The sequence below is a fragment of the Oncorhynchus tshawytscha genome, linkage group LG09 (genome assembly GCF_018296145.1).
Source record: "Oncorhynchus tshawytscha isolate Ot180627B linkage group LG09, Otsh_v2.0, whole genome shotgun sequence".
NCBI lineage: Eukaryota > Metazoa > Chordata > Actinopteri > Salmoniformes > Salmonidae > Oncorhynchus > Oncorhynchus tshawytscha.
Window position 1 is genome coordinate 76,464,441 of NC_056437.1, and position 24,201 is coordinate 76,488,641.

A 24,201-nucleotide genomic window follows, 5' to 3' on the forward strand; every position below is an offset into this window, starting at 1 on the left:
GCCAGGGTCCTGTCTCTGAGTACATTTACTGTAGATTCTGACTGATACAGACAGCATGGCTGAGAGATAAGACAAACCTGGTGCAATGAACCTGGCATTTTGAAATGTATTACAAAAAGAGATTCAAGTTTGTACTTGCATTGTGTGTAAAAGCTCAGTATTTTTTTTCAGTGCACTTTAGCCAATTATTATCCCAGGTAAAGGGAAATGTAGCTGTTTCATATCTCACAGCACACACATTGACCAGCAAACAGACTCTGATGTTAAACGTGGGTTGACTTTCACTTTATTCTCTTTCTCTGTAGCTTGGTTTCGTGAACTTACTGGACTACCCAGAACCGGACTTGTGCCTAAGGACGTCCAAATTCAATCAAATCTAACAGAAAACGTGACCATTGGCTGGACAATCCTGGACTTTGACAGACTGGCGGTTAAGAAAAGACATGGGTATGTTGTGCAATGGCTTCTCTAATTCTGGCAGGCATTAAATTACATTGTTTTGTCACACTGAACATTTTAGTTGCTAAATTATATCCTAAACCTAGACTTAAGTAGGTATATCAGGGTTTTAAGACACAAAGTCATAATTTTGACACAGAACTGTCACCTTAGACTTAGTTCTCTGTTTAGCTCAACAAGTTTCTCCTTTCACAATGTGATTGTTCCATGATAGTGAACAACATGAGACTTGCCCGAAGGTTGTTAGAAAGATAAGGCATCCCTAATATTTAAGCAGTGTGTTTAATGTTTATAATTGGTGGTGCTATTCACTTCTTTCACCACTAGAGAACACTGCTGCTCTGTTACCTAGGCATATGAGGCATGTGGAAGGAATCCAAAAGCTCAGAAAAGACCCTTCAGCATAAAATCCAGTTATCCCAATCTGTTTGCAGGTATTTACATGTTTTGAGATATTGTTTTACTTTGAATTAGTCCAATAAGTTAGCCACCTTACCACATACACGCTGTCATGGCAATGTTTCATTCAAGTTTGATTCAGCGCTTCCATTTCTGCTCTAGCAGAGGAGGCCCTTGTTTGCTACAGCGTGGTGTCAAATTAGAATAACATGGAAAAACATTGTTGAGTTTTATGCTGTTAGAATGATTAATGAGCCATCGCAAAAAGATATACCAGCTTATTTAAGTATCCTATTTTTAAGAAATTAAGGGAATGGGTCTCATGAAGGAGTGTAAACCCCTGTACCGGAGGGAAATCTCCCATAGTGCGTCTTTAACAATTCCTGCTCCCCAGACAAACATCTCTAATTGGCTCACTCCCCTGCTCTCAACCAGCACACAGGTTCCCTTCCCAGGTCTGTCAGCACCGGGAGAACAGGAGGCTTCATAGTAAGTGACAGAGCCCCAGCTGCAGTGGCAGTGAATGTAGAGCAATGTCTCGGGCTCTGCTGGGAGTCAGTATTTATATACAGGAGGAATAGATAAACTCCTCAGTCACATAACTAGCAGTGGAAAAGTTGAGAACTTCCTCAGCAGTGGTGAACAGACCTGAAGGGCACAGTGTCAGTGTGTGTTGGAGAATCTGTGCTGATAGCTACAATACCGCATCTTCCTTATCTTTTTGTTATTCCTTCTGCTGCTCATGACTGTCTGTCAGAGAATGAATGCCCAGAGGGGCAAGTGCACTCTACTGCCTTCCAAATTCTATCCCAATAGTAGAGAATACTACCTCTGTTAGGCTAACTGTTGTGTAATCGTGCAGGCTGACACTGTTTTGATTGCTGGTTTTGGAGCAAAGCTATGTTATATTTTACGATAATAGGGAAAATAATATTTTTGCCAGTTGCACAGACTTATTATTTTTTTTACAGCTGCCTTCTTATACAGATTGTAGGCTAACTAAATACATTATATGTGAGGGTTTGTATAGTGCAGGGCTGTTGAAGGTAGCCTAATGGCACAAGTCCCTTAAGATCACGTGACAACCATATTGTATGAAATATAGCATGTCGTCTTCCCTGGGATTACATATGCTGCTGGCATATTGGATTCTCCAGATGTAGGGAGCAGATAATAGGTATAATTTCATAAAAGAACATTACCATTCCGCCGGGTACATTTGATGACTATTGTAAGAGATGACATCAAACCTAATCCATTGACAAGTGAGAGGGGGCATGGAAGCTTACAGTAATTTCCTTTCTCTTTATACAGGCTACGTATGTAGAGGGGCTAAAGTCCAGGAATGTGTCGTAAAAAGTTGGTTTGCAGTAGATTGTAGCCTACAACTACACAGGTTAAGTGGAACAATGTTATTTCTATTTCACAGTGATAGAACAGTACTGAATAAAAGTTAGGCTAGCGGCTTTGTATGGAGCCGTGGGAGACATAGGCTAAGAAGAGTTTACCTCAAGGTAATATGAAATAACCATGGAACTTTTTCATTATTTCAGGGATTAATTGTATTATCTTGTTACAAAAAAAAGTATTTTAATCTGCTCAGAACATGAAATAATCCCCTCGAGAGATTAATTATTACTCTCCAAAGACAAGATTCTTCTGCCCTCAAGATAAAACTAATCTTCCCTTAAGATGTAAGATTATTCACTTGAAAAGGATGTTCCTGTAAAATTGAAAATGATGCCCCAAACTGTCTCAAAATGGAGAGAAACTGTCAGAAAGGGCCATGATCCCCATCTGAATCAAAGGTGAAGCATAATAAAGCTGTAGCACAGAAAATACTTTGTAGGAATGAACTAACCTGTGTGATTTTAAACGCTTGAATCAGTAAACATTACTTTGACCCACTGGTCTGCTGTTGAGATGAGTCCATATCACACGCCGTCTGTTGGGTACATCCTACTAGGCCTATAGGCATTAGATGAAACCTGCAGGCCTCAATCTCAAGCAAAAGGACTTATTGGCACCAATGTTCCCTCTAATGTTTTGGGGCACTGAGCAAATTTTAGGTCTTGTGAGCGGAAACTTGAACCTTGTGAGAATTTTATGCAAATTCTGGCGCGCATTTACAGTGAACACTGAGGCTGTACCCTTAGTTTTAGACGGTAGCCAATAGGCTATTGTGGCTATTTAAGCATAATGTAAGCCTACCAACAAAACCAATGGAGCAAATCACATAACATTTTTTTTACATGAAAATGGCTTTTAATTTCTATGATGTAGCCTATATTTGGTGTTCAATGCAGGCCTACATTGTATGAGACTTTTAAGAACGTTTTTACAATATGAAGGGCTTGACATTGATTCATGATTTTTTACTAGGGTCTGTAACACCATGGGCCAAATAGGTGACTGTAAATTGCATTGTATTGTATGATGCAAGAAACCACTTGACAAAATAACAGTAATTATTATTACCATGTAGAGAATTAGACAATGTAGGCTACCTCTGTGCTTATTGGCTTATTTGCACATTCAAGCCTGCGTCACATTCAACACTGCCCCTTTAATTAAGACGTAAGCTTTTTAACTGACTGGCTTTTCAAAGACTACTTGAAATGTAGCCTACATGTTTTGTGCTCTTGTAGGAAGCAGTAGCTCCCCATGGCTGACCTACACTTATCTATAACTGGTCTAATAACTCGCTAACTAGCAAAGAATATCAACAAATGTGCACATGCGCGGCTCGGCGCTCTGATCTGAAAAGGGCATTCAACCGCGGGTAATTGAAAGACCGCTCGTGGCCTACCCCCGCCAATAGAATTTTACTCATTTGCGCTCTGGCTCTACCTACAACAAAATCAAAGACTAAATCTTCCAAAGTTAGATTTGTTTTGTTTTGCTGACATAATGTTGATTCGATCACAGAAAACACGTTGATCTATATAGTCTAAACAAATGGGGCGAACTCAGTGAAGTTCAATCTCTTGAGTCTCTGTGCGGCCTGGCATTTCTTCTGCACAGCAGTCCTGTAGGAGGTGCGCGACCGCGCACACGCGCAGTTTAAAGGGAACATTGATTGGCACCAATTAATTCCATCTAACTTGCCTCCATCCAGTTTTCACTTCGTGATACACAATCTAATTGACTCTCGGTTTTCGGTATGAAAACGTCTGACAGAGACATATCCATTCAAGAGCTCTGAAATGTCCAGCTGTGTGAGCCAAAGCCATTTGAAACATTAGTGACTGAAATCATGCCATTCAGCCTCATACTCTGCTTTGGAGGTAGATCATGGTGTGATGAAAATGATTGTGACTCTATGTATGCTCTCTCCTTCATGGTTTTCCTGTGTTGGTACCATGCCAAGCGGATTGCTGGTCAGATTAGAAAGGAGATCCACACAATCCTATTCAATTAGGAACCCAATTCATTTGGGAAATTAATATATACATAATTGTGGACAAGCTGTGTTCTATGTTAAATTGACATATGTTATAGCACTGCTGGGTATGGTACATGGGTTTTTGAAATGAATTGGTCAAATGTAGCCCACTTTGAATCCATGTAAGCCTTAGCTAATACATTTCTCACATACACTTTCATATCCCTGGATGATTTTAACCCTTGTCACATGCTGTAACCTGTGCCTCTAAACCATTAGGCAATCAATCAAGCAATGATAGAGGCATGATTCAGAGAGCAACAAATAACCCAAATCTGAGGTGTGATCTTTTTACATTGACGCTGAATGGTGTGGGGTCTGTCTGATTGTTAGAGAAAAAAAGAAATCTGCCTTTCATATAAGGTTTTAAACCCTCTAACGGTTTCCTAGGCATTCATTCACCCTTGACAAAAAAAACTCATTTTTTTTCACACAATGCAAACTCAACCAATGCATGATGGGAGACAGCCCTATCTGTACAAAGCATTGGGTTGGTATTAAAATGTGTTTTTATAAGTAGGCTAGACTGATTGAAATGTTCATTAGCACATTAGCAGCTGATTTGATCTTTAAGCCTCCTATCTGAATCCCCCCAGACCCACTAGTCAGGGTATGCCCATGATTACTCATACTGTACCTTCACTCTTCAATACCCAGAATGTCTGTTGAGTACAGGAGGCTTCGTTGCTCTCTGCTTGTTGGGTGCATAAAACACAAAATGTTATGCTTAGATATGCAGACCAAGTAGACTGTAAAATTGCAAGACCAATTTATGTCCTTTTATTCAGTAGTGTTCTATGCTCATAGGCCATGATGTAAATTGTGGACAATCTGTGTTCTATGTTAAATGGACATATGTTATAGCACTGCTGGGTATGGTACATGGGTTGGCAAGCAAGGTATGTGTCTCAGGGGTAGTTGGGATATGCAAAAAACACATTTCACACTCGTACAGGTTACCCACCTGTACATGTAGTGAAACAGGCCACATATAAGCAACCTCTATTTGGCCTTTGATAATAGTCCATTAGAGAGTCATTCGTTTTGTGAGAATCTAGCCTCTAATAGCCCCTAATAACAGTGTTCTTATCTTACCTCTGTCATGGTGCTGCAGAGTTCATGGAAAAACCTTTTACATTACAGCACATTTTTGTTATATTGTCCACAATAGCCATCTCCCATTTAATATAATAATACTTTATAGTATAATACTACTGTATATAATATACAGAATATCATAATATATGTCGTTTAGCTGGCACTTTTATCCAGTGACTTACAGTCATGTGTGCATACATTTTACATATGGGTGGTCCGGGAATCCAACCCAAAGCGCCATGCTCTACCAACTGAGCTACAGTTGACCTGATACATCCCACTTCTTTACCTGATTAGTGTTAGAATTGCGTAAATTCGAATCTGGTATCAGGATAAATATGACAATGAGTCACCGATTGTATACTATATATTTTTTTATTAACTAAGCAATAAATGGCAAATGCAACTTTCGTACATACCACACAGGGCAGAACAGGGAACTGACAGGATCTACGTAAACAGTGTTCTTATATTGTGATAGGCCAACAGAGACGGGTTGGAACTATGTCTATCACAGTAGAGGCTGGGTGTGGTTTAGACTTGCTCAGCCTATCGCAGGTGCTCAGGCTGGTCCCTGCCTCTTGGCGCTTCTTGGAGTCCTCCCTCCGTCGATGTATAGATTCTTACTGTTCTGGTATCGCAGCCTAGTTATAACAGTTGCTCAGTTACTGCTATTGTGTTGTTCAGTATTTTTCCATCTCAGTTAAACCTCGTGATGACCACCCCTCCCTATGCCTGCTTAACCACAACTTTGTAAGATACAGCAAGTCACACCATGTGCTCAATATTGTTACATACAAACACAAGGACAAAGCATCTGCTGGGCTGTTATATACAGTTTTGCAACATGCAGGTCACACAATGTTACTCAGTTCTTGTCACACACACAAACAGGCAAGTAGCAAGCAGTTGTTTAATCTCACGATGATGCTCAAGTGCACAAATGCAGATACTTCACACAGCCAACATCAGAGAATATTTAATCATATATACAGTGCCATGCGAAAGTATTCGGCCCCCTTGAACTTTGCGACCTTTTGCCACATTTCAGGCTTCAAACATAAAGATATAAAACTGTATTTTTTTGTGAAGAATCAACAACAAGTGGGACACAATCATGAAGTGGAACGACATTTATTGGATATTTCAAACTTTTTTAACAAATCAAAAACTGAAAAATTGGGCGTGCAAAATTATTCAGCCCCTTTACTTTCAGTGCAGCAAACTCTCTCCAGAAGATCAGTGAGGATGTCTGAATGATCCAATGTTGACCTAAATGACTAATGATGATGAATACAATCCACCTGTGTGTAATCAAGTCTCTGTATAAATGCACCTGCACTGTGATAGTCTCAGAGGTCCGTTAAAAGCGCAGAGAGCATCATGAAGAACAAGGAACACACCAGGCAGGTCTGAGATACTGTTGTGAAGAAGTTTAAAGCCAGATTTGGATACAAAAAGATTTCCCAAGCTTTAAACATCCCAAGGAGCACTGTGCAAGCGATAATATTGAAATGGAAGGAGTATCAGACCACTGCAAATCTACCAAGACCTGGCCTTCCCTCTAAACTTTCAGCTCATACAAGGAGAAGACTGATCAGAGATGCAGCCAAGAGGCCCATGATCACTCTGGATGAACTGCAGAGATCTACAGCTGAGGTGGGAGACTCTGTCCATAGGACAACAATCAGTCGTATATTGCACAAATCTGGCCTTTATGGAAGAGTGGCAAGAAGAAAGCCATTTCTTAAAGATATCCATAAAAAGTGTAGTTTAAAGTTTGCCACAAGCCACCTGGGAGACACACCAAACATGTGGAAGAAGGTGCTCTGGTCAGATGAAACCAAAATTGAACTTTTTGGCAACAATGCAAAACGTTATGTTTGGCGTAAAAGCAACACAGCTCATCACCCTGAACACACCATCCCCAATGTCAAACATGGTGTTGGCAGCATCATGGTTTGGGCCTGCTTTTCTTCAGCAGGGACAGGGAAGATGGTTAAAATTGATGGGAAGATGGATGGAGCCAAATACAGGACCATTCTGGAAGAAAACCTGATGGAGTCTGCAAAAGACCTGAGACTGGGACGGAGATTTGTCTTCCAACAAGACAATGATCCAAAACATAAAGCAAAATCTACAATGGAATGGTTCAAAAATAAACATATCCAGGTGTTAGAATGGCCAAGTCAAAGTCCAGACCTGAATCCAATCGAGAATCTGTGGAAAGAACTGAAAACTGCTGTTCACAAATGCTCTCCATCCAACCTCACTGAGCTCGAGCTGTTTTGCAAGGAGGAATGGGGAAAAAATGTCAGTCTCTCGATGTGCAAAACTGATAGACATACCCCAAGCGACTTACAGCTGTAATCACAGCAAAAGGTGGCGCTACAAAGTATTAACTTAAGGGGGCTGAATAATTTTGCACGCCCAATATTTCAGTTTTTGATTTGTTAAAAAAGTTTGAAATATCCAATAAATGTCGTTCCACTTCATGATTGTGTCCCACTTGTTGTTGATTCTTCACAAAAAAATACAGTTTTATATCTTTATGTTTGAATCCTGAAATGTGGCAAAAGGTCGCAAAGTTCAAGGGGGCCGAATACTTTCGCAAGGCACTGTATATGGTAATGGCTATAATGTAAAACACAGAATCTCACATTAGTATGCTGTACAGGACAATGGGAGATAATTATTAGGAAAATGTAATATTCTGAAGAATGAATTTGCAAAACTTCATGTAGGCAGACATTTTCCCATTTTAGACTCATTTACATACTTTCACACATTATTAAGTAGGCATGCTTGAGGTGCACCCTCATAGATACAACCAGCCATCATTTGGTTGATTGGCATCCACCCTCTGCTTACAACATATGACTTCAGTGTTCTAAACACAAGCCCCTGGTGTTACAGATTGAACTGCAACATGGAGTGTTACATTTCCCTTTCAGTCTCTGTTTTCATATCCTTTTTTATTACAGTATGTTGCTTCTTGATGAGATTAATTTGTCAATGTAATATTGAGTCCCCAGAAGGTTTTTCATAAGGCCATATGAGTGCACATAGTAGCCTACAGTATGAATTTGCATACTGCCTATATTGAAAAAGGAGGGGGCATTCACATTTCCAAACTACTAACGGCCCCTTAAAGCTCAGAGTTTCTAAGAGACCGATGGAGCAGACAGAGTCCCACGGACACTGTTGCTGTTGGCAGGTCTAATGAAACCCTGGATTGTGTGTGTTACCATAAGTAATGAGCAACGATTCTTCTGTGGGACCCATGACAGCCTCTTCCCCTTTTGTCAGTCATTAAATCACCATGTGATAAGCAGACAGTGCTTGGGGATCCATTAAGAGCATGTTGTCTACAGATTTGACTCAGTCTGATAACCCTAGTCAACCCTTCCCCATAACCAGATTCCAGAGCTGTACCACTGTCCCTTGTGAACACTAAGCATCCACATAAAACCGAACAGCTGCATGTGTTTAACAGAAGCTTGGAATGAAGTGTTTTATAGGCTGATAACAGCCTGACAGAGCAATAACACTACAGACTATATAGCTTCCCACCTTCTGTATTTGGTGCAGTGGGCTTTTGGGGCATAAATGCTGTCAGACCCTGCTGTTGGACTCATTTATTGCATGATGTCCTCTGAGCATGGGGGACACAGCACAGCAGTTGTGCCCAGCCCTGGGGACAGTCACAGCTAGGAGAGAGCCCGAGGGATGCTGTCTCTCTCTCACCACATAGAAATCATCCCTCCCCCGAAGATACAAAGAGGACCTGTTTTTTTCTTTGACACTGTTATTTCCGCGGTTGGATTGAATTGAATTGTTTTCTTCTGTCCTTGCGCTGTCATAAAAGTGTGAAGGAAACGGTGTCGTTTCACCAGTAGAATGAAGCCTTTGTGGAAGACACAGAAGAATCGGAGTCATGTCATGGCATTCAACAAGGAAGAGGCCTATATATGATACATTTTTTATTTGTTCTTTCTTTTGCACTCTTTTGAGTTTAGTTCTTGTCTGTTGCTGCTGCTTGTTGAGCAGCCACCATTGTGTCTAGGAAACCATACACAAAATGAATAATTTGACCAAATATTTAGGATGAGGTCATCATTTCATGGAGTCTGTGAAGGAAGAAACCATATGGAAAAAGTGTTAAGCTTGATTTTCTCCAAGCCAAATGAATATATTGCTTGTGTCTAAATCAAAGTAGCTCATTTTAAAAAGTAGCTCAAAGTAGCTCATTCTTTTGTTATGCAACACCACCACCAGGTCAACAGTGCCATCCACTGTTAGGAGGTATTTTAGATTAGAATATCATATAAGTGACTCTCGCTCCAATATCGTGTTAAGGATAACTGGTCTAAACCCTGGCATTCAGTACCACCTCAGTCCTGATGACAGTTAAAGACCCCCCTCCTTTCCCTCCGGCCGCCCCTGCAGCGGTGTCACCCAGCTATAAATACTGCGTCTCAGCCCCCTTCCAGCCCTGGTGAGGAGAGCTCCAGGAAATGAGAGATGTGCGTTGGCTTTGTCTTGACATCTGGAAGGCACCGGAACTCAGCCGTTCAGATCGTTGTAACCACAGCAAATCAACGCAGCTGATGACCCAATTAGGCCCCTTGAATCGGCCAATTAGCTGTGTGGGAGAGGATGCATCCCTGACATCTCTTCCTGCTCTCAGACCCCAGGAGATGGGCAGTACATGGATTTAATTTGCATTATTGGAAAGTAGAAACGCCTAATTAAATCATTCTTACTTCTGTTTTATGTTTCAAAGCATATCCTACATAATGCAATTGACCAGGACAAAAAGTAAAGTATATGTTAATATTAATAATAAGCAGTTTGGGCACCACCTAGAATAGAGCATCTTATTTGCATCTCCCTTTCTGATCTGGAAGTACCTTGGAATTATGTCAACACCTATACATCCTAAAGAAATCTGTCAAAGAAGGCACAGACTCTGATCAGACTATTTCAGCGCTTGCTTACGCAGCAGGAAGATAAAAAGTTATGCCTGCCCAGAGGCTCCAAGCCTCATCATGGTCCTTTCAGTGGTGGAACTTTGTTACGCTCTCCACATCTGACTTGACAGACACTGGTTCACTGTTTCCTGTGGTGCTACTTTCTGGTGTAACACACTTGAGATGAGACTAATACATAGAGAGAGTAGCTCTCTTCCCCCTGTTCCACCCTCAGGCTGGTCTTGGTAGGGCTGTGATGTACTGTACTGTGCTCTATCCCCAGTGGAGTATCTGCTTTGCAGATGGGGCTTCCATACCTAACAGGGCCAGTAGTTTCATTCAATTTTACAGTAGAGGACTATTTCAGTGCAGTGGGCAGCTGTTAGCAGATAATAATCCATTTTGCAGATGTTGCTATGGCCACAAGTGATATAAGGTTTATGTCAGTAATGATTAGCCTATACCCTACATTTGTAAGTCAACGCAATACTGATTTAAGATTACAGTTGACTGAGGATTTGCAAAAATATTGATGCTTTACCATTTGCTATCGGTTTATGAACACTCAAGCATGGGCCTTATGACAATGTTTAGCTGAGATTACTGGGGTGTGATCTAGGCCTTTATTACTCATGAGCGGAGAAAAATACTGGTCAGCAGAGAGGACAAAATACTCCTCAGCTCCCCCAGGAGGATTATTTTACTTCTCTTTTTTATTTTTTTTTGCTGTAGAAAACTGGCTCAAATTAAGATCCTCCTATATAGTGTTTCTTTTAGTATCTAAAATGTGTCCTCCTGTCATCGAATATATGGAACACGTTTTCCCCCCCAAAATTGAAAGGCTATTCTGATGATAGTTACGGTACTAGGCTATAGTTTGAATGTTCAATGTGTGACTGTATTTTTTGTGCACTTTATAGATGCTTGTCTCAGTTTGTACATCGCTTCACACATTTTTCTTATAGGAGTGAGTCTCTGAAAATATGTCATTTTTTTCACTTCAAAGAGGGAAATTAATTACCAGTAAAGATAAGAAGGTTTTTACTTTAGACTTTGAAATTACACAGGGTTCAGGAAACAACTTCCCTTCAAATATATTTTGAGTGTAGGGTGTGCAGGGCAATTTAGAAAAAGTGTTTCATGAAATTGAATTTGGTCACAGGCTGTTTTCAGATACCTATGGTTGAAGTTCCCCTCTCATATTTACCGCTCTTGCTAAGTAATTCCAGGTTTCAGCTCTCTCTGAGTCTGTTATCACTACAAGTGACCTGAACGTCTTGGATTTCCAATCAACCCACACAGGCAAGGTGACTATTCTTATTCAAATCAGTCCTGAGAGAGGACCTGATTCATAAAACGTTGTCTGCACACTATTTTTAGATTGAAATAGAACAGAATAAAATAGGACAGGAATCAATTCCAGTTCAGTCATACATTTATTCAGACGAGTTATCTCCAAGAGTTCTGGAAGGACATTTGCATTATGGGTAGGGTAGGCCTATTTGAAGCATCCCAAGGTGTGTAGAGCAATTTCAGAAATCGCTCATCCTTCTTTATCTACCAAGTGAAGCGTGTCTGAGTGTACCCAGACGTATGGCCATTATTAAGCCAGCTGTTTATTAAATTAATGAGTAAATGAGTGTGCGTGCTTAAATGGTTGACATTATTTCCTCTCTTTTCTCAATAAAGAGCCACTCCTAGATGCCATTTGGAATATTCTCTATGGGGAAGATTGCTTACCATTCAGGATACATTTAAAAAGATAGGGAGACCGTGGGTGAATGTGAATTTCCCTCTATCTGGTGTGACACACGACACACAGTAATTTCATACCAGTCCTTGCATTCGCTTGTCTCCTGTCCTTCAGCTTAAGCCAGTGTCATATCTTACGTCAGAATCGATCTTGTCCATACATGCCGATAATAGGTTCTGACAGTTGGAGATATATTCCTGGAGTGAGTATCCCTCTGGCTTCCAACCATGGCTGACTTGAGTTGTAAAATGACGAGGGTGTCTGTGTGACAGGTTTATCTGATTCATGTCACAAACACTTAGTTTACATGTGGCGTTCCTCTATGATTGGCACCCAGCCAAGCGAGGCAGCCAACCAAGTAAACGTGTCATGTTCCTATGGCCAGTAAGGGTCAGACTGCTCTAAACCATTTCCAGTTCATTCAGGACATGAGGAAATGCAACAAATAAACACATTTGTATTTTTAACGCTAACAATTATTCACTCACGGTGAAAGATTGGCTGACTTACACAGAGAAATGGAAACTCGTTTAGCTCACCAGTAAGACCATTTTATCCCCTTTTAGCCCCGTGTACTGAAGTTCATCTGATATGCATTTGCATCGAGCTGTCGAATCACTTAACACGCTTGTCCTGTCAGTGAGAAGGGGACCTCTGAGGTGTCACAGAGAGACACACTCACTAATGTGTTAGAGAACTAGGGACACTAGGGAGTCATGTCTGAATAGGTCAAATCACAGACAAGGAATACTTCAGAAATTGGCCTAATGCAAATGAGGATGTTAGAGGAAAGCCAGGGTCATTCCTTGTCCCAGACCCTCATTATGATGACGGACCTGCTAGAGAGAAAAAATATACAATTGGAGTATGACATTTTGAGTCTCAATTCTTCAGTAATGAAACATTGCTTAGACCGATGTTACTTATGTCTACTAGCCTATACACAATCAGCCCTGCCCTCCAAAGGGGTGTGCTCTTTTCCACCCAAGTTTTTGGGCTGTATCAGAGTTAAATCTTGCTACAACATTTTTCTGCATTCTTCGCTCCCTCACTAGTTAGCCTAATATTTGTTTTCATCATGTTCAGTGCTGACGTCAGTTCTCTTTAGAGCCGGTCTTTTGTCTCGCTAACAGTCTGTTTTGAAAATGCTAAGTCATTTCCAAAGAGACAGATGGATGACCATGGGAAAGGGAAAGTTGCCATTGATGTTGCTGATAACAAAGTTCAAGTGAAATGCAACCAGCTGAACCTTTCTATCTTTAACCCCCATCAATATGCACACACACACGCGCGAGCGCACGCACACATACACACACACGCACACACACGCACGCACAGGCTTTTATATTACACCTTTCATGTCTAAGTCAGCAGAGCATTGATTTGTTTAAAGGCGCATTGATCTGACAAAGACTTATCCAAGGCCCACATCCCAGAAAATTGGTTGTGTCTCGCTTAAGTGCAGTAACTCAGTGGTTTTGATCCAGATTAAACTTTGAACAAATTTCATCTTACAATGTATTATTAAAGTTTATTTCCAGTTGAGTTCTGGCATTTTCCAGTCGTCTGTGTTCACTTTCTCATGCTATTTATATAAATGTTGTTTTGTTTTCAGAAAAAGTCTAATCCCCTCACCAGAGGGTGCAAGTGCTTGATGAAAGCTTTGGTGGATAAAAATATGTTTGTAGGCTATCTGGGAATGTTTAGACCTCTTCCTGTCATTAGGCAAGTGCTGCAGCTCTTCAGAACACAAGTGTAAAAAAACTGAAGTGGCTCTAACTTCACAAATGGCCTTGGGTACACAAGGCACATTACAAGGTATTAAACATAGTACTTTATGGGTCAATATTCATCCCTCAAATGAGAGCTAAAACCACCTCAAATGCGCTATTATTCATGTGGAAATGGGTTGTGTTTCCAGCGCAGGTTACCCTGTTAACACAGGGAATTAGTGATTGGTTGTTGATGGGTGCCCATGGCATGGCTGTCTCTATCCTGGCTGGTAGCCTGGGTGTGTGTGGTGGGCTGGGGGGACCAGGTGGAGGGAGAGGGGGAGAGGAGCAGGTGGGAGCCCAGAACAGAGCAGCAATATGGGCCACAGAGTTCTGCGGGAGCCGCTCTCACTGAGCATCCTCTCTTTGATCTCTTGGCTTATTAGCATCCCAGCAAGCGACTCCGAAACCTCCAACCATGATAATGAATATCCCTGCATCCCTTGTGGCTACGGCAGGGCCGTGTGGTACCATGGCTCGGCTTGTCTGAACATATGCTCTCCCTACATACTCACTGTATTACTCCTCTTGTCCTGGCAGCCCTATTGGGCTGCTTCAGGCAGACAGGCACATTAATGTGTAGTGGAAGAAGGTACAGTGCTCATGGAACTCTTCATCATTATATCTATCTGATGCTACACAGGCTACACATGGAGATCTGCAATGGAATAAGGAAGGATCTTGTTTGTAATGTCACATTGGCAGATCCTCAGATGAAACATAGTCAAGTTGGGGTGTAAGTTAAGAGATGGCAGTAGTGAGAGTCGTAAGGCCTGTAGGCCCCTAGAAAGTGGCAGGGCCCAGTGCCTGCCCTGGCTGGAGTGCATCCTAATATCCTACCATCAGACCTGATGTGGTGTGTTGTCTTTGGCAGCCCAACACAATGATCAGGCAGGCTGTTTTATGAACAGTATGAATATTCAGGGCCACCGCTGTGTATGGAGAGGGATGCACTTGAATGAGCTGGAAGGGTTATAATTAATGCCATAGCGAGCTGGAAAATGATTTACTTTCTTAGCCTGTATATCAAACGCAACACCCCTCTCCGTACACCCCCCGTCAACTCGTTGCCCAGGGTGATGAATAACATTACATTATGTTTTTACTGAGCCGACCCCCCTCCTGGATGACATAAAACACAGACTGTTGTTATGATTCTGTAACCCATTTATATTGAGTCCAAAGCTTTTAAACATAGAAAGACCCAATCGTCTACCTGCGCCATTTCCTGGTTGCAAAAATTCAAGTAGTTCGCCTAATTTCAGTTTATGTGACAAAACAAACATTTATAGTGTAGAAAATCATTGTACCATCTAAACCACTGTGAAATATATTTTCCATAACCAAACACTTTGTATTTTCAGCTGTTTGAAGCTGGTGTACAAAACATAAAGTAAAGGACGCAAAAATGGAACTTAAGCACGGAAGCAAAGAAATAGCTCACACAGAACAGATCTAGACTTGTTTTCAATGAGAATGACAGATCTATAACACATTTTTATGTGATTTTGGTTGGGTTTCCCAAAAAGTTGCATATTGCAGCTTTAACATATTAAGAAGACCTGATCATGCTAGAAATCACAGGGCTTGTGTAATGGATCATATTTATTTAGAAGTAAATACAGTATGTCACTCATTCACACTATCCATTCAGATATGTTTATCCAAGAATCAATCAAATCCTCCTCATCCCTTTCCTCCTACCTCACCTTTCCTCTTACCTCAATCCTTGAGTCATGATTATGTTAATGTAATTACAGTGTCAGTTATTTGGCTGGCATGCCCAAAACTAAAGCATGAGGTTATCACGGTGATGATGATCACACGTCAGCCCCATCATAGGGCCAATTAATAGAGAAACAACCCGCCCTCTGTGGTACTATTGTTGTTTTCTTCCTTCAAGGCCTCACAACAATAGTGTGACACTAGAATTGTTTATTTTTTTTAACCTTAAATAAAGGTAAAATTCTTATTTTCAATGACGGCCTAGGAACAGTGGGTTCCTGTTCAGGGATAGAACAGCAGATTTGTACCTTGTCAGCTCGGGGGTTTGAACTTGCAACCTTCCAGTTACTAGTCCAACGCTCTAACCACTAGGCTACTCTGCCGCCCCAGAATGTAGCTTGCCCATTTAAAACCATCCTACAGAATCACCCACCCCGTCCGTCCTCACTCATTTCACTACAACCCTCTCCCCACGCTCCCAATGATGTCGATCATAACGCCAGTCACCCTGCATGCTGCTGTTTCGGCTTAGAAGACTGTTTTCATTCCCAGGAAGCCCACCTCAGCAGAATTCAGGAAGGAAAGAGAGTTTCACTGAGATGGATCAAAGAGGGAGTCTGACGGTACAAGTAGTAGGGGACGTGAAACTAAAACTACAGCAAATGACCTGTTGATGCAATCCCATCCTTTGTTAGTCAATGTGTTTGAATTATGGGTATATGGTGTCAATTATGCAAAATGGTTACCCTATATTCTCAGTTTATTAGGTACACCCATCTAGTATGGGGTCGGACCCCCCTTTGCCTCCAGAACAACCCGAATTCTTCGATGCATGGAAACGTTGCTCAATTGGTATCACGGGACCTAACGTGTGCCAGGAAAACATTCCCCACACCATTACACCACCACCACCAGTCTGTACCGTTGACACCAGGCAGGATGGGGCCATGGACTCATGCTGCTTACACCATATCCTGACGCTGCCATCAGCATGACGCAACAGGAACTGGGATTCGAAGGACCATGCAATGTTTTTCCACTCCTCAATTGTTCAGTGTTTGTGATTGCATGCCCACTAGAGCCGCTTCTTCTTGTTTTTAGCTGATCGGAGTGAAACCTGGTGTGGTCGCTGCATTAGCCCGTCCGTGACAAGGACTGACGAGTTGTGCATTCCAAGATGCCTGTTGTGCTGCAATGTTATTTGCCTGTTTGTGGCCATCCTGTTAACCTAGACACTGTTGTGCGTGAAAAGCCCAAGAGGCCGGCTTTTTCTGAAATACTGGAACCGGCGCGCCTGGCACTGATGACCATACTACGCTCAAAGTCGCTTAGGTCACTAGTTTTGACAATAATCCTTTAATTCATTGCCACTTACTCAGCTGGGCCAGGGGCACTTTAATTAGGTCAGGTGGAAATGTCCAACAGATCTCAACTCAGATCTCAACTAAGCGACTCAACTCGCTGCTTTCTCTTCCTTAACTCCATCTGATCCAGAAGTTCTGTGCGTCCATGAAGACTACTCAGTAAATATACCACTTTATGGTTAAAGGAATTCCTGCCTCAGTCTCATCCATTCCTCTGTCACCTGACACGTGACCACCTGTTCACCTTCACTGTCAGTCATCCTACCTGTCCAGCTACCCACACAGATTCCACTAATCTTTCACTAACATTCAATCGAACAGTAACTGGATGGCTGTATGCCTGCTTTATATAACAAGCCACGATGTTCCTAATAAACTGGCCACTAAGCGTATCCATGTATGTGTACAGATTTCTGACAATAACGAAAGTAACATTGAGAACAAAATGGCTCCTCTTTCTAGTCTAGTTGAATAGTTAACTTGCATTCACTTTAAACCGCTCAAGTACATCGTCCAGGAAGAGACTGCTTCTCAAATGGTAAATCAGATCTACAGTACGTGCCATTAAGTTGCATTTCTAGGCAGGTTTTTTTTTTGTGTGTTGTGCATTGTGGTATATAATGATGAAATATTAAAGTGAAGTTATCTCTTCATGTAGTTCAGGGAGTGAAGTGTAAGGAATAATGCAAGAAACATAGCCAGTGGAAAGCTACTGTTATTTTTGTATATTTCTTTTTACGAGTGTTCCCTACTGCTGTGTGGGTCGGGAGGTTTAGCTAAGGGGGAGCTACATTAGAGAATGACAATAATTACAGCTTTCTTTATTTCCAAATGTAGCTCAGCTGTGTCTGCACAAGAGGAACATTACCACCCCCTGTTACTAAATGTAAGTGCCTTTTCTCTGTGTGAAGAACAGTAGCTACTGACGATATAGAAGGTTAAGTAACCTTCCCCTATATTTCTCTTTCAACCCTTTAACATCAGTCAGTAGTTAGACAGTATACTTTTGAAATTACTGTATACTTTGGGTTGTGTGTAAAAGAAGGTCACAAAAGTAACATTTGTTATGATAGAATAGTTCATTTTTAATTAATAGTATTGTAAGTGTGATTCCTTACTCCCGTGCTACACAATACCTAACATCACATCATTTCAAAAGGAAACAATAGACTGCATTTCGTGGGAAATCACCAATGTTGTTGCACTTTGTGGTTGTGAATGATAAGTACATGTTGCGGCAAGGCTAATTTGTTGAAAATAACTCGAGTAGATAAGGCACAATGAAGGAATAGAATGGAGAGTGTATAAACACTGCCTTTTCCATTCTCAGAGACACAGAGTAGCAGTGTCTTGTGACCTAAACACTTCCTGTAGATACAACGCGTGCCAATAAATCAGACGGGAGTGGGAGTAACAAACTGATTAGCTCTCTCGTCCCCCATTTCATTAGCTCCGTTCATGCTTATAATGAATTCCCCATTTTTCGATAGTCTTGTTTCAAAGTCACACCATAAATAGACTCAATGGGTGACTGTGTTGAAAACTGTATTTTCATGTACTCTCAATGTCTCAGATACTGTATGAGATGTGCTGGGGATGGTCCACGTAGTAGACTCTGGTACAAGAGCCATACTACAGTACAGTTCAGTCTGAATATTGAATGGTGGTGTGTACCTGTCTTGTGTATTCGTCAGTGCGTGCTGCTGTTGCATGGTATCTGACCTCGGTGGTTGCAGCTTTTCAGAGGTGAATCACCTATTCATGATTTTTTGAGTGAGGAGGCTAGATACGAGGCTGATAGAAAAATTATATTTTTGGGGGTTAAAAGTTTGTTGAAGACAAATAGTTGGGAAATACGTTTGGGGGAACTGTGCCAAGTCGGAATTGCACATATTTGTAGATGTTTAAATTGGTGTGCTTTCAGAACTTCGCTAAAGAGTAAAACTCTCACTTCCATGTTATGCTGCATCCTTTTCCACTGGTTCTGCATCAAGTCAATCTTAGACAATTCTTGCCTTTTGTCCTTTTGTCTGTGTTTTACATCTGAAGACAATATGAAGTCTGATTGATCTTACTTTCTTTGCAATTATTTCCTGTCTCTCAGTACAAAGGAGCTTGGCTGAAGACTTCATCCTTTATTGTGTCTGATTCTATAAATATTCATGGTCGGCAGTCATCAATGGCCAATCAGATCACAATCGGAACTGAGCAGGTAGTGGCTTCAGAATATTCATCAGCACCTGCTTTCTAAGGGACTCTTCAGTTAGAACAGAGCATCAGTGTATGTATGGCACAGATTGATGGGTATATTTCCAATGTAGACTATGATGTGCTTTTCTCCCCTTTCTCGGTCTATAAAAGTCACAAATCAAGTGATTTTCTCCCCTTCCTTGGTTATTACAATGTGCATGTGTTTGATGAAAGGGTAAATACAGAGAGTTTGTTCTCATTTCCTGTTTCCTCCCACATGTGGTTAGGGAAAGAGCTAAACACCTCAAAACCTTCACACAGATTGGCAATCTCCAGTGTCTTGTACCATATTGATAATTTCCCCAAACCGATCTATTCCAGATGATCTGTTGAGGAAGCTGAGCCAAGTGCCTCCCTTCCAGGTAAATCCCTGTAAACACTTCTTCCCACTGTTTCATTTCCAGGGCTAATGATGTTGCTTTTCTTTCTGGGTTTGTTTACTCTCCTTCTCCTTCCTCTCTCAGGGTTTTCTTCATGGTCTAGTCCTGTGAAGAATCATCAAGGTGATTGTTGTGTATACTAATCTTCAGACGGCATCCTTCGCTTGTCAAGTCAGAAAGTGTGCATGTGTATAGAGGTCACCGTCTGAATATGTAATAGAAGCAGACGTTCCTGGAGATACAGTTAGCAGGACTCAGCGGGGGTTGAGGGTGTTGTAGTAATCAGGGTTGAGATGGTGCTCGTTATATTTGTCAACTTGCTGGTGGTGGCACAAATGGAGTGAGTGTGCCTGCAATTTAATGTCTGCTGAATGAGAGTGGTGTTGAGGTGAGATGGCAGCGGGCTGTAAGTAATTCCTTGCAGGTTGATTTTAGTTACCGTGAACATTTGTATCTTGTTAGAATTTCAAATGAACCATTTATATATTCATCTTCCACCAACATCTTATCTAGCCGTCCCTGGTGACATGATGCCTGAGGTGTTGACGCCTGTGATTTGACCTCTTAGAGATCCCTTTTCCCCAAGGTGTTATTCACCCTGCTAATGTTAGGCTCCGTATTCTATTTTTTACATTTTTTTAATCCTTTTTTTAACCAATTTCTGAGATCTAATGAACTTATCCTCTGCTGCAGAGGCTCTATGTCTTCCTTTTGTGTGGTGGTCTTCATAGTGTTTCAAAGTTCTTGAAATGTTCCGCATTGACTGACTTTCATGTCTTAAAGTAATGATGAACTGTCATTTCTCTTTGCTTATTTGAGCTGTTCTTGCCATATTATGGACTTGGTCTTTTACAAAATAGGGCTATCTTTTGTATACTACCCCTCCCTTGTCACAACACAGCTGATTGGCTCAAATGCATTAAGAAGGATAGAAATTCCACAAATGATCTACCTCATGAAGCTGGTTGAGAGAATGCCAAAATGTGTGCAAAGCTCTCATCAAGGGAAAGGGTGGCTACTTTGAAGAATCTGTTTAACACTTTTTTTTGGTTACAACATGATTACATATGTGTTATTTCATAGTTTTGATGTCTTCACTATTATTCTCCAATGTAGAAAACAGTAAAAAGTTAAGAAATCCCATTGAATGAGTAGCTGTGTCCAAATGTTTTACTGGGACTGTACATGTATGGTTTAAGTTATTATTTTGTGAATGTTAAATCTATTAACAGGTTATTATTATACTATTACTCGACTGCGTTGGCACTTAACCTAGAGTTTAACTCTTGATTTTCAGACGTTGTAACCTGATCTAGTTCTATCCAGACAGTCCGTAGGTATTTTGGAGCATCTCAGGGGATCTGGTTATTGTCTGGAACATTAGAGGAGAGAGTGATATGAGCCCTAAACATGAAAGCAGTCTTTGACTTTAACACGATCAAATAAATTATTCTAATTATTCATTAGAGGAAACAGCTGCCTGCATTTTATTTTGTAAGATTGTCTAAATGCCCATTTAAACTGTAGATATATTTGACAATGCTGTTTCCACTGCTGATGTTGTAAATCAGGAAAGCATAGAGAAATATAAAAACATATCTAGGCCCAAATGTTCTCGTTTCGTCCCTCCAACTCTTCTCATCCCTTACCACCAGCACCACAGTATCAGAGGAGTGACTCCATACAGTCCAGCTGCAGCTGTGAATCTGATCCTGACTCCTGACCCCCCCCCTCCCCACACACACACACCCGTCACCTCCGTCCCCCTTATGACAGATGCAGCCATTGGATTTCCTAAAAGCAGATTTCCACCTTTCCTTAATGCTAGTCATTTTAATCATTAGTACAACTCTCCAAATGGATTCCATCTTTTTGCCTAATTTAGCAAATCTGGCGCCCTGATGTGACCTATTTAAATAAAATTGGGTCCAGTGCTGTGGTTATAAACAAACCGTTTTGTTGAACTAGTAGTCTAGCTAGAAGTTGGATCTCTCCTCCCCAACATCGTCCCTCCTATGGGGATATAGTGCCTGTCGTTTGCCTGGGGGCAGAATGGCAGTATTGTCTCAGTGTATGCGTCAGTGTGTGAGTGTGAGGTAAGCAGATGTTGTCGTAGTGCCATTAAGGAGGGCGTGTGTAGGAGGAGCAGGAGACGTGATATGTCACCCACCGAGCAGCCAGCAACAGCAGATGTCCACTCACTGAGTTTGCTACTGATAATCAAAAAGCCCCATCAGTCGAGCTAGATGATAACACATGTCGGTTACCATGGTGGCATTGTCAGGAAAGCTGTGTTCTACTTGGGGGGAGATTACAGGTCATGAATACATCCCTTTTTTCAAAAGGTTGCTCTTGACATTTGTATTATTGGAGTCAACCACAGCGCCAGTGTATGAAAACACTTGTGAATTGAAGTATGTAATCACTGTGACTCACGATTGAACTTAATCCAACAATCATCAAAGTAGTGATTGAGAGGAACAGGTGGGGAAATGATTCAACAGCGATACTGTATAATTGTAGAGTGAAGAAATATTTTATCTCTGTGTTGTGTATCTCTCTCTGCTGAGACACACACACACAGACACACACACACAATTCACTGTCAGTGTCAAATGCAGGTTGGGGGCCTTGTTTAGACTACTTGCCAGGCTGAAGTCAAGGATTGTTTATCAGGCTCATTCTCTGGCACTAGGAGGCAAGAAAGAGAGAGAAATTGAGAGTGGCAGGCGATAGCTGCTACTCTGTCACTGTCTAGCTGTGAGTCTCATTAGTCATTCCATTTAATGAGCTGAGAGACTTTTCTTCCCAGGGCTGGCAGCTTGTGGTCTCCACTCTCCAATCAGAGTTCACCTGGGGATCTGCAGCCAGACTGGAGCCACTTGCACCCACTAAGCCCCCCGTGGCTACAAGTGCTTATCAGGGGATATTAGCCAATCACACCCCTAAGGGGACCACTTGTCAGGGTCACCATCTTTCCCTCTACCTACTGGTGGATATCCCTGATGGATAGATATTGTGATGTTAAGCAAGAGTCAGTGGTTATGACTGGTTTGTATGCTGTGGGGAACAGATTCAGTCAGACAGTTTCATACGGTCCCCAACTCTCACTACCTTGATGAACATTGCAGGCTCGGGGCTTTCAAATGGTGTAGAGAACATATCTAGGAACATATTTGCATATTTTCAAAATTGTGCACCAAGGCAGACATTTTTTTGCCAGCTGGCTTTGATCTTCATACAGGTGTAGGATTTTAATTTGATCAGCGTGTTGCAGGAGAACTTTACTGCAATGCAGTAGTGTATTTGAAGTTTAAAAAGGCTTCTGAAGTTTGTAATTTCCCCTTTGACATTTCAGACTTCGTTTCCCTTACGAAAAATGTATCAAACCCTACACCAATGTCCACATTTCCTGTTGCTGCAGGATTATTTTCCTACTGTAGAAAACTGGCTCAAATTAAGATCCTACAACTTCAAAGGGTGATGTATGACATGGACAACAATTGTGAGAGAGACATGAGAAGAGTGGTCTTTGATGTTATCTAGTCATTTTAGACAAGATTAAATATGTCAGTTTGGATCCCAAACTAATCTCAAAATTCTCTTAAGGCTCACACACATCTCACCGAATGTGGATCTAGTGTTCGTCTGCCGATTGTTCAGCACGCTGTGCTTTAAGGACCACCCACTGTAGATGTCTGACTGACGACATTTTTGATGCGATTCTACATATAAAATCTGTGCACACTTGGTTCGCAAATTACATTCAGATGTGTTAAGTACTCTCGGCCAGCAAACGATATTGGTGTGTGAGCCCTTAACCTGTAGATCCTGGGTTGTGTCTTTTAGGTCGGAGTTCCAGAAAGTTCTGTGACAAGAGGGAGGTGTGGTCACAGAGATCCTATTCATGGGTTGCATGCTTTGTCACAATATTGTTTTGAATATTCATTTTGGACTGATGCCCAACTGCGCATTCTACTCAATGCATCGTCAATGAGTGCTGATGAAGATTTCATCACAAGTGCATTACAGTGGCCTGGAAATACAATGCCATTCAAAAGGAGGCAAATAATTAGAAGGAAAACCTTTTGTCATCATTTTGATGTTGCCAGATTGACTTTAGATGCAGTATAGTGTTAGCTAAGTTTAAGGGGAGGACACCGAATTTTAGCTAGCTACCTTTAGCCTTGGTAGCTATTTTTGACGAACTTTGCTAGCCAATGACAACATTGCCATCTGTCTAAAGTAAATTTGACAACATGATAATGCTGGAAAAGTTTTTCGTACTAAACATTCGACTACTTTATCAATGTCATTGTATTTCCAAGCACTGTAGTGTAATTTAGACTAAACAGTAGTTAGCTTCCGTCCAGAATGACTGGTCTTGTCAGGACTTTAGGGCGGCTTGAGAACGTTCAGAACAATGGCATGACGCGACCGAGTGACGGAGGTGCAACCTATGAATAGGCCTAATTCTATATGTTCTGTATGTTATTATGGACGTGGAGCCAGGAGAGTCATACTCCCAGCTAGGGTGGGAGACGCCCATGGTACAACGTATGGTGTCATCTGTGTGCATCAGG

At 41.4% G+C, this 24,201-nt stretch overlaps 1 long non-coding RNA gene across 1 annotated transcript; it reads left to right on the forward strand.

The window, feature by feature from the left end:
• The first annotated feature begins 54 nt into the window (after nt 1-54).
• LOC121847321 lies at nt 55-20,405 on the forward strand. Its single transcript, XR_006084198.1, has 4 exons — nt 55-447; nt 17,826-17,874; nt 19,560-19,600; nt 19,703-20,405. It is a non-coding gene; the product is annotated as an uncharacterized LOC121847321 (long non-coding RNA).
• Nucleotides 20,406-24,201: the final 3,796 nt, after the last annotated feature.